This window comes from Pan paniscus, chromosome 8 (assembly GCF_029289425.2).
Source record: "Pan paniscus chromosome 8, NHGRI_mPanPan1-v2.0_pri, whole genome shotgun sequence".
Lineage (NCBI taxonomy): Eukaryota > Metazoa > Chordata > Mammalia > Primates > Hominidae > Pan > Pan paniscus.
In genome coordinates, this window is record NC_073257.2 from 31,973,417 (window position 1) to 31,985,966 (window position 12,550).

A 12,550-nucleotide genomic window follows, 5' to 3' on the forward strand; every position below is an offset into this window, starting at 1 on the left:
AATTAATCCATCTGTTCTTCCAATATGACTCTATTTTGTGCCACTGTGCCTTCATTAAACGATCTCGTAATCATCTTTCCAAACTGAGTTCAAGATCAACTTTCCTTGATGGCTCTCTCTAGTCTGATCCCACAGTCCCTTCTCTGGGTATTATCTATATTACAGTGCATGTCCCAGAATACCATCAGTATTAATTCACTTAACTCCCGCATGAGTCTGTAAGCATCTCAAGGGAAACGACACTGACTAATTTACTTTTTAGTCAACATCTATCTTAGTGCTCGTCTCAGATTAGGCCATGAGAAGAGAAGGATACCTTGAATGATAAAAAGAAAAAGTTGAAACACATAATATTTAGACAAAAGAGAATAGTTCATTTATGTTAAGGAGAAGCTGAAGACAAGGGCAAAAGAGATACAGTAACAATAATAACATCTTTCAGATAAAATTAGTTCTCTTTTCTAAGCTGCTTAGATACAGTTTTAATACTTCTGTGGATTATTCCCTTATGAGTTATATTCTTAACTCATGCACAGATATGTTACTTTTATTAACCTTGGTTATATTTTTCATGAGTATGTAGGAAGTTTCTTATAAAAAAAAGAAGAAAGACACAGAAAAATGTCTTGAGCTAGAATTTGGGGAAATTCCTAGGTTTAAAATTACATTTTCTCATATCTACTTTAAAGTAAATATCTAAATTTCCTGCTAGTGATTACCTTTTATTCCATTTTAAATTAAATACAAAATTTTCTAACTGAACATTTGCTAGGATGTGATGAACTGAAAGTATTCTAGTGACTTAATGAGAAAATAAAGATTTTTAAAAGTAAACAATTTTTACTTAATATATTTTTTAAAATTAAGTCATTAAGTTCAAGATTTTAATATTTTTATCAATAAAATTCTAAAATATGTAAATTATGAACAATCTATATTTCTGTCAATATAATCAACATTGTTTCAAAGCTCAGGGTAGAAATGAAATGCAATGATATAATTTTATGAAATGGGAAAATATGCTCTTAAATTATCCTGAATTTGACTCATTTGGATTAGACCCATTCACTATTCATGTTCAAATCAAAGAAAAGTTTCCTTTCAACAGTATTTAAACTGTTAAAGCTTGTAAAATTTCCATCTCACTGCTAGCATTGCCTTAGAATAAATTCCAGTTGTGACATTTTGTACTCATGTTATTATAAAAACAGTGATAGACCACAAAACACTGTGGTGATATTTATTTACCTTCTGAAATACTTCCAGCATTATCTGCATCTTTTATATATTCAGAATTTAGATTGGCCTTTCCATCACGGGCCATGATGCTATAAATAACCGATAAAGGCAGTTGCTGATGAGCAAAGCTGTAGGGCAATGTAAAGGTCAAAGAATGATAATTCATGATCATCTTAACAAAGTACATATACCACGCATTAAAATACTGAAACTGAACTCTGGTGGCAAAACACAGGAAAGAAATGGCACCATGTGAATTCCCTCATGTAAATGTGACTGTGAGGAGGTTAAGAACTAGAACAAACTTACCTGTTTTTCCATTGAATGTTTATATCCAAGGTCGGCTTTCTCTGTATAACACATTACAGTGGATAGTTTTAGACCTTATAGCTATTTTTATGCTCTATTAATTAACCTCTGGTTCAGTACAGGGCACAGAGGAATGTATATATATATATATATATGTGTGTGTGTGTGTGTGTGTGTCTGTGTGTGTGTGTGTGTGTGTGAGAGAGAGAGTTTGTGTATATGTATATGTATAATGGCACAGAGGTTTAAGGGATTAAAATTTGAAAGCATCGTAGTCTTTAACATCTAGAAAAGTGTTTCAATATGTGAATACACATATATAGGAGCCATTTAAATTTTAAACACAAGATACTTTTCCAGTTTTTTTCAGACCCTGATAATATTGAAGGGTGTAAGAATGAGACTGGAAAACTTTGACTCATTTGCAAAATGGTGATCATCATTTACATCTGACATGCCTACCACCCCATCAACTACTTCTACACTGCTTTCCTCCTATAGACTCTTAGGCTGTATGCTGATTTTAGATGACATTAGATGAAATTTAGATGACATTTAGATGAAATTAGATTTTAAATTTCCTTTCAGAAGAATCTGGGAAATGCTAGTGCAGGTGAATTAGTGTTAGACATGAGTAGAAATGAAGGGCAGGGAAACGATCAATGGCTGAAAAGGAAAGCCACAGTGATCGTTGTAAAAACGGAACATCTTCCAAGAGGTCAAGAATTTAGTATGCAGCAAAACAAACTAGAGATTTTGTTAGATTACTGAACCCTCACTCCAGAGTTACTGATTCAGCAGGTGTAAGATAGGTCCCAAGAACTGGCATTTTAACAAGCAACATAGTGATGCTGATGTTGCCAAATCAGGTGCTACACTAAGAGAACATGTTGTTTACAGTCTATAACATTTGCACATCAATCTGTTTCAAATCCTGGCTTCAGCACTCACCATGCAAATTACCACTGGCAGATTATGTAATTTTAGTTAACTCATCTAGGAAATAGTCATGATTATAATCCTTACTTCTCAGATTTATTGAAAATATTAAACAATTTTCAATAAATATTATTAAATAAATATTAAATAAATATTGAAAATATTAAACAATTAACTTAAAAGCCTCCTAACTTAAAGACTGATCTAAAATCTGTAATTTAAAATTTTCATACATCTCAGATGTGAATGTTTTTGTCCTAAAATCTAATTTACAAAGATTATATTTACTTTTATGAGACTTTTTTCCCCAAAATAGCTAGAATAGAATAATTTGAATGTTTCCAGTATGAAGGAAAGACAAAAATTTAAGGTAATTGATATCCCAAGTACCCCAATTTGATCTTTACAAATTATATGAAGGTATTAAATGATCACACATACCTCAAACTATGTACATCTATTATGAATCAGTTAAAATGTTTTATAAAGGTCTAATATGTATTTACTGAGACTCTTAGAGTCCTATTTGAAATTAGGCCTTAAATAAAATATATTACATCATGTAATTTCTTAGACTTTTTTATTCATGTGTTTATACTTGCCCCATAAAGTGTTATTCTCCAGTGAATGTCATACAATATTGAAACAGGAACTGTGGTTGCCCCTAATGAGAATAGTTGGCTCTGGTACCTTTGTTATTGAATTTTTTAGTTAGTTAAACCATAGGTGGTTCTGTAACATTTCAACAAATGTTGTCATTACATCATTTTTATTTCATGAGACTAGGAAAGAGAAATGTAAAAGCACTCTGCTAAAATTGTAAGTGTATTTTCAAAATCAAAGATGCCTTACTTCATAAAGGAGAATTTCATATAGAAAAGCAAGAATCCTCTGTCAGTTTTATTTAGCAACAGATTCAGCGAATATTTGCTGAGTGCCACTTGAGTTCAAGCTACTTTTCAAGAGATTCTAGATATTATAATAAAGAAGTTAAAAATGTGTGCATTGGTATGTATAACTTATAACTTACTGGGCATCCAGCTATGTAGTCAATGAATTGATATCTATAATGTTGAATGCATTGAAAAAATTACATGGAAGGTGCTGTAGAATTCTTAGGTGAATCAAGAAATCTTGAGTTTAGAAACCTGAGTCTAGGAATCTAAAAAGGCTTGAAAATGAGGGTACATTTGAAATATACTGTGGAAGATTAGTAACTATAATGGAAGGAGGACCAATAGCAGAAGTTATAAGTGTGCCCAGAAGAAAGACCAACATAAAGGAGGCATAGAGAAATGAAAAGGCGTGATGTATTTAAGTAATTGCATGAATCCATGAAATGGGCATATCTGGGTGTCCGAATACTTATGTAAATTTGAAGGTAGAAATTGGAATATAAAGTTATTCCTCAGAGCCTAACAGGCTGAATCTTTATCTGTAGAACAGCAGTGAGCAAACTATAGCCTGTAAGCAAAATCCAATCTGATGCCTGTTTTTGTAAATATGGTTTCATTGGAACATAGCCATACCACTCATTTAAGTAGTATCCATGGCTGCTTTCATACTACAAAGGTAGAGTTGAATAGTTATAACAGAGACCATATAGCCTTCAAAGTCTGAAATATTTTCTATCTATATCTTTACCAAAAAAATTTCTGACCTCAGTTGTAGACCAGCGCAACATGAAGTGCCAGTCTGTTGATCGTTAGTTATAAGTGTTATATATGACCAGATAAAGAGCTTTCATAGAATGCAAATTAATTCACTTTATCAAGAGAATCTTGCTATGGAAAAAATAATTCCAGCTGATCTGGACTGTGTGCTTAGTAAATTTATATAATTTATATAAATATATAAATATATATATATTTATATAAATATATAAGTATAAGTTATATGAATATATAAGTATAAGTTATATGAATATATAAGTATAAGTTATATAAATATATAAATATAAGTTATATAAATATATAAGTTATATAAATATATAAATATAAGTTATATAAATATATAAATATAAGTTATATAAAAATATAAGTATAAGTTATATAAATATATAAATATAAAAATATAATTTATATAAATATATAAATATAATTTATATGATTATAGTTATATATTATATATAATTATATATAATACATATTTAATTATATATTGCATATTATAATGTTATATAATATATCTAATATGTAATATATGTATATAATATGTATGTATTATATAATTTATATAATTTACTAGGCACACAGTCCATATTAGCTGAAATTTTTAAATTATTTTATTATTTATAATGTTTACTTATAAATAGTTATATTATTTTACTAAAATAGTACAATTTTACTAAAATAGTATAGCAGTATACTGTTATACTAAATTCATATACCTATGAATTTACTCAGACATCCACATATACCCATTTCATGGGTTCATGCCTTTACTTAAATAAATCATGTACTTTTATTTCTCTGTGACTCCTTTATATTGGTACTATTAAACTCATTAGTAAATTTTTGTAATATACTAAGGAAACTCCTTAGTAAATTTACGTAATTTACTAAGGAAATTTACGTACTTTACTAAGGAAACTCCTTAGTAAATTTACGTACTTTACTAAGGAAACTCCTTAGTAAATTTACGTACTTTACTAAGGAAACTCCTTAGTAAATTTACGTACTTTACTAAGGAAACTCCTTAGTAAATTTACGTACTTTACTAAGGAAACTCCTTAGTAAATTTACGTAATTTACTAAGGAAACTGCTTAGTAAATTTATGTAATTTACTAAGGACACTTGCTCTGCAGGTATATATATATGTTCTAGTAACACTGTGTGTTTACTTCCAGAGCAATGCTATACAGTTTAGTTAAAGACTTCACCTTGAGTCAGTAAAGATGTAGTGAACATTTCTATGCAGGATATTAGGATCAGATGTGTATTTTGGAAAGGACCAATAAAGTCAAAAACAAGACTTTCTTGGTTTCTTCTGGAATACTACAGCAGAGTAGAGAGGGCATATGTGGAGCTATGGAGTTGGCCAGAGCTGTTTCCAAACTCTGGGGAGTCAGCCAGTAAGAAGACTGGGCAAACAATACAGAATATTCTTTTTTTCATTAATTTACATTCTAAAATCCCACACAGGAACTCTGATTGGTCTGACGTGTTTACGAAGCCCACTTACTCCAGCAGTTGGTGGGTCAGGGACTTTTATCATCACACATTGGGGTTGGTAGTGGGAATGGGGAGCAGTTCTGCACAACGAGGAATGATCTGCTGCAGATACCAGGGTAATGCTGTGGAAACTATAAGAAGTCTAGTGCTGTCACCTATTTGTGGGATCTGGACATAAAACAATTGAACTCATGGAGATACAGAATATAATGGTGGTTATCAGAGTCTGAGAAGGGTAGTATGGGGAGCAAGGCAGAGGTGGGGATAGTTAATGGGTACAAAAAAATAGAATGATTAAGACTTACTATTTGATAGCACACTGGGAGACTATAGTCAATAATTTAATTGTGCACCTTAAAATAACTAAAGGAATATGATTAGATTGTAACAGAAAGGATAAATGCTTGAGGAGATTGATACCAATTTTTCCATGATGTAATTATTACGCATGCATGCCTGTACCAAAATATCTCATGTGCCCGTAAAGATATACACACCTACTAGATACACACAGAAATCAAAACTGAAAAAAAAATTTTTTAAAGAATGCTAGTACTATTGAACACTGGCTTGGCTCATTTGGGCCCCTGTTTCTAAATGCTATAAACTGGGTTGCTTATAAACAACAAACATATATTTCTCACAGTTCTGAAGGCTAATAAGGCAATGATCAAGGCACTGACATATTTGCTGAGAGGTTTCTTGTTTGTAGATAGAGAATTCTAGCTGTGTTTTCCCATGGTGGAAAAGCTGAGATAGTTCTAGGGTCTCTTTTCTAAGGACAGTAATCCCAATCATGACAGTTTTACCCTAAAAACCCAACCACCTCCCAGTGGCCCCACTCCTTAATAACATTACCTTGGAGAGTAGGATTTCAACATACAAATTTTGGGGTATGGACTCTAAACATTCAGACCATAGCAAGTTTTTTGTATTTTCTGCAGCTCAAAGTATTGTTCACAACAGCTTTTTTAGTGGATTATGTCTTGTCAGATATGCTAAAACAGCCTAAGTTAGCACAGTGAATCAAAGGACAAATTCCATCTGATCCTGGAGAATATGTCTCTCATACTGTGTGTGTCCAGGCCCAAAGATTGATGGGCCTTACTGAAAAATATCTTGATTTGCTCAAGAATGGGTATTTTTTCCTACTTATTGAATTAGAGTAACTACTCACGAGATTCTCAACAAAGGAAAACACAGTCAGTGTTTTAATTACTTAATCTGTGTGATAGTAAGAGTTTAGAAACTGATTATCCTGTAAGACCTAGGCAACTTTTGTGAAAATAGCATGGACTATAAATCAGATCTCTTTTTATGTAATGACTTTTAAAATGACTTGTACCTTATCACCTTGGACCTTTACTTTTGCAACACCTGAAAGTAAAGCACGATTTTCTTAAACCTTTACTACTGTGTGGTTTATGATATGTTTTATTAGAAAAAGATATGCTTCTATAAAATGTCCTACTTCCCGCTCTGTATGAGAAAAGATAATTTGAAGGTTGGTAAAGGGATGCTGATATTTTATGAGTGACAGTACTGTTAGCTGTGGTCATTACTGCTGTACTCATTCCAGGAGAGGAGCTGATTTCCTCTGCAGGTGTATGCTTGAATAATCTCATTGCAGACATAGGCAAGTGTTTATGCAATTCTTCATTTTTACATTAGGAATCATACATACATCATGTGCCCCCAATTAATACCTATAAGACTGGCAACCAAATGATATATTGCTACATTGTACTGTTCACAGTTTGATAAAAACACAAATGCAGTTTTGTTGTTCGCATTTTTCAAATTGATCTCCTGACATGTCTCCTTTTTTTTTCTTTTCCCTGCAGGTGAAAGGGGTATTTCAGAGATATATAATATTAGAGAATTGTTTCGATAGTTTATTTTGTATTTGTCCTTATGATTGCATTTTCTAGAATTCTTTTGGATTGGGGAAATTATACCTTGGTTACCTTAGGGTTTTTTTTTAATTATTTGTGTAGTTTCTGGGAAATTAATACAGGGACCTCTACTTGAAGAACCAGTGACATATGCTTTTATCATTTCTAGAATTGTGACCTCTAGTCACGTAATTTCTCCATGGTCTCCAGATCTATTAGCCTTGTTCTGTCTCTTCTTACATTTTATTTTTGCCCCAGCCTGAAACAATGATCAACTTTTTATGTATAATTTCATCTGAGTCTACAATTTCTGTCACACCCTTATATTTTTATTACACATGTGCTTTATTAATTTTAAATTCACTTGGTTATTTTGCCTATTTTGAAGGTCTGCTAGACCCTGTGTAGACAACAAAATGGATATGGTCCCTAAGTAAAGCAATAAATATATCAACATTTTGAGATATTTTATCCAGTTCTAGCTGGCAGGTATATAGTTAAATAAATATGTACATATAATAACATACACAGACATACACACACACACACACACACAGTTGAACATCTGGCGTAGTGCATGCTACAAAGAAAGCAATCAATAAATGTTATATTCATTTAACATGATACAAATGTTTTCTCCCATTGACTGGTTGGCCTTTACATCATATTGATTTTTATGATAAACAGAAATCCTTATTTTGAATGCAGTCTCTTTTTTTCAATATTTTCCTTTATGGTTAGTGATTTTTATATACTGTTGAAAACAAACTTTCTTACTCCCACATCAGGAAGATATTGTTATGTTATATAAGCTTTCATTCCAAGTATGATCTACCTGGAATTTATTATTTTTGATTGCTGTGAAATACCAGTCAAGGTTCATTTTCCCCCTCATGGCTAACTAACTTATTCAGTTCATTTATAAAAAACGTTATTCTTTCCATCGCTACTTCACAGGAGCCACAGTTTTCATAAATCAGGTGTCCAAATACATGTGGATCTGTTTCAGGACTATTTCTTATAGTTCTCTGGATTGTTTGTTTGTTCTTGTTCTAATTCCACTCTGTCTTAATGTTTTAGCCCATTCAGGCTGCTGTAACAAAAAATCTCATAAACAAAGAGACTTATAAATAAAACACATTTATTTATCACAGTTCTGGAGGCTTGGATCATGGTGCTGGCAGAATTGGTATCTGGTGAGGGCCTATTTCCTCCTTCATGGATGGTGCCTGCTTGCTGTTTCCTCACGAGGTAGAAGGGACTTGCTAGCTCTCTGGGGTCTCCTTTGTAAGAGCACTAATCTCATTAAGGTCACTTAATCGACTCCCCAAAGGCCCTGCGTAATAAGATGATCACCTTTGTATTTAGGAGTTCAACATGTGAATTTGGGGGGAACACAAATGTTCACACCATAGCACCTGATAACTATACCTTTATAATGAGTCTTTTTTTTTTAAACTTAAAGCATTTATTGCATTTAAAACATTTAATGCATTTGTAGACAAAAACATCTTATTTTTTAGAGTTATTTTCTTTTGTAGCCACATATGAAATGGAATTTGTAAACTGCTAACCTGAGTTTTATAAAACTGCTTTTTTTTTTTTTTCAAATTTTACTTTAGGTTCTGGGATATATGTGCTGAATGTGCAGGTTTGTTACATAGGTATACATGTGCCATGGTGGTTAGCTGCACCTATCAACCCATCCTCTAGGTTTTAAGCCCTGCATGCAGTAGGTGTTTGTCGTGATGCTCTCCCTCCCCTTACCCACCGACAGGCCCCGGTGTGTGATGTTCCCCTTCCTGTGTCCATGTGTTCTCATTGTTCAGCTCCCACTTGTGAGGGAGAACATGCAGTGTTTGGTTTTCTGTTCCTGTTACTTTGCTGAGGATGATGGTTTCCACCTTCATCCATGTCCCTGCAAAGGACATGAACTTTCTTTTTTATGGCTGCACAGTATTCCATGGTGTATATGTGCCAAATTTTCTTTATCTAATCTATCATTGATGGGATTTTGGGTTGGTTCCAAATCTTTGCTATTGTAAATAGTGCTGCAATAAACATACATGTGCATGTGTCTTTATAGTAGAATGATTTATATTCCTTTGGGTAAATACCCAGTAATGGGATTGCTGGGTCAAATGGTATTTCTAGTTCTAGATCCTTGAGGAATTGCTACACTGTCTTCTACAATGGTTGAACTAATTTAATTTACACTCCTACCAACAATGTAAAAGCATTCCTATTTCTCCACATCCTCTCCAGCATCTGTTGTTTCCTGTCTTTTTAATTATCACCATTTTAACTGGCATGAGATGGTATCTCATTGTGGTTTTGATTTGCATTTCGCTAATGACCTGTGATGATGAGCTTTTTTTCATGTTTGTTGGCTGCATAAATGTCTTCTTTTGAGAAGTGTCTATTCATATCCTGTGCCTACTTTTTGATGGGGTTGTTTTTTTTCTTATAAATTTCTGTAAGTTCCTTGTAGCTTCTGGATATTAGAACTTTGTCAGATGGGTATATTGCAAAAATTTTCTCCCATTCTGTAGGTTGCCTATTCACTCTGATAGTTTCTTTTGCTGACCAGAAGCTCTTTAGTTTAATTAGATCCCATTTGTCTATTTTGGCTTTAGTTGCAATTGATTTCGTTGTTCTTGTCATGAAGTCTTTGCCCATGCTTGTGTCCTGAAGGAGTCTTGATGTCTGATTAAGTCCTGCACCTCTGTTCTTCTCATGATAAAATTGGCTATTCCTGTCTTCTTGTATTTCATTAACATTAGTTTTCCAATTTCTGAAAAATAAAGTCTATTGGGAATGTGTTGGGATTTCATTTAATCTTTAAATCAATTTGTTTGATAATTCACACATGCAGTGTTGTACTGGAGTCACATTGTATTGGCTCAGGAAGGATGATGGGAATCATCTCTTCCCAACTCCTATTCCTACTGGGAGACAGAGATAAGTTATGTAGAGATTTGTAAGCCATATTAAATATATATTTTTAATTATTTCAAAACTATGTTTTAATTGATGCATGATAGATGTACATAGCTCCAGAGTACATGTGATAATTTAATACATTCAACTAAATCATAAAGATCTAATCAGCATACCTGGGATATTCATCTCCTTAAATATTTGTCTTTTCTTTTTGTTAGAAACATCTGAACTATTCCCTTCTAGCCACTTAGAAGTGTACAGTAGATTATTGTAAACTATAGTCACTCTACTGATTTATCAAACACTAGATCTTTTTCTTCCATTAAACTGTATGTTTGCACCCATTAATCAACTTCACTTTTTTCCTTCTTGCTCCCACTTCCTGGTATCCTATGTCAATTAAAAAGACTTTAGCAGGTTTTCAGAAGTGGATTGGGGGACATGATTTAATCCAATCTCCATTAAAAAAATGATTCTAAGTGATGTGTGAAGAATGAATAGAGTGAATCAACGGTAGATGTGAAAGACCAATGAGGAGATTTATTATTCTAAGCAAGAGGTAGTAAAAATTTAATGAGGTGGTAGCATTAAAATTGGAGAGGAATGGACAATTCAAGCTATATCTCATAAGTAGAACTCAATTTCCTGGTGGACATTTAGATGTAGCACATTGAAATAATTTTCAATGAAGTATAAAATTATAATAATCCTGACATTTGCTTAAAGAAAGATTTACAGGTTAAATAAATCATATACATATAGATATGTGCATGCAGTTTTTTCTTGACTGTTGCCTCTATGTATCTGGATGTATAAGTATACACATCTTTGTTCTGCGTATCCCTGTTATACTGGGATATTTAACGTATGATATATAAGAGAGCTGGAAATGCTTTTTCACTGAGACGTAATTCAGATAAATATAAATGATAATTCTGCATCTTAAAAATTAACTCATAACTCTGTGGTTTGCATGACACTACTTATTTCATTAGGAAGAATGAATGATATATATATAACCACAAATTACAACTACCATTTTTTAAATATATAAATGGGCCAGGTACTGTGTTAGATATTCCACATATTTTATGATTCTTATTAACACCATACATGGAACTGTCTCATTTTCTGAAATGAAGAAACTAAGATGTTTAGAGAAGTTAAATAATCTGCCTTAAATTGACCATCTAGTAAATGAGGAGGCCTGAGGCCAAACCCTGCTGTGTCTTTTGCAGACAATTATATTCGTAGAAACTTGGACAGCCACTGGCAAGACCTGCAAGACTGAGCACTCAGTAAATACATGGTGACTGAATGACTACTTCCACCTCTCTTTCCATCTGTTTGCTCTTCATAATTCCCCCAAAATGATAAAAAATTTCAAAATAAAATAGTTTTAATAAGAAGCAAATTTAAACTCTGTAGTTTCTAGCATCTATATTTAATTTAGAAAGTGGCAAGAAATCAAGTTAATCCAAAACAGAATGCCAGAATACCCAAACTGTGCGGATCACTTCTTTATGCTTCAAAAAGCTGTGTATAACCTAGAATGACTTTAATGTTTTATTCTCTTTTTTGAATTAATTGTCCAAGTAGGGTCATAAATTCTTTCTTTTATGGCAAAAAAAATTCGTATTTAGTTGTTTCCATCATTATTTTTCCTCTTTAATTTAAGCCTAGGAAAGAAAGGATATTCTTTAAAATTATATACAAGGTTACTAAAATGTGTTGAAGTGAAACTGAGCTAAATCAATATAGAGAGAGTAAATTGGAATGGAAACCCTTTGAGACTGATAAGTTGAAGCCCAGACCAGTTTACTGTTTTTCATCTCCTACTTATTCATGTTTTTCCCTTCCTTTTATGTTTCTTCTAAAGGCAATCAGTGCTTTAGGGCCTCATTTTATTCACATTAAAATGAGCTCTAAAAAGCTGATTAGAGCATTAGTGGTATTATTGTAAAAATATCAACCAAGTTATTACAGATTTGGTAGTTTCAGTCTTTGTCATAATTTTATACACATTGTACCAATTGATATCATTGCAAGGA

General features: G+C 32.5%; 1 protein-coding gene across 1 annotated transcript in view; it reads left to right on the forward strand.

Annotated features, from left to right (window-relative positions):
• MALRD1 (MAM and LDL receptor class A domain containing 1) overlaps positions 1–12,550 on the forward strand; it is a 642,247-nt gene that overhangs the window by 207,772 nt on the left and 421,925 nt on the right.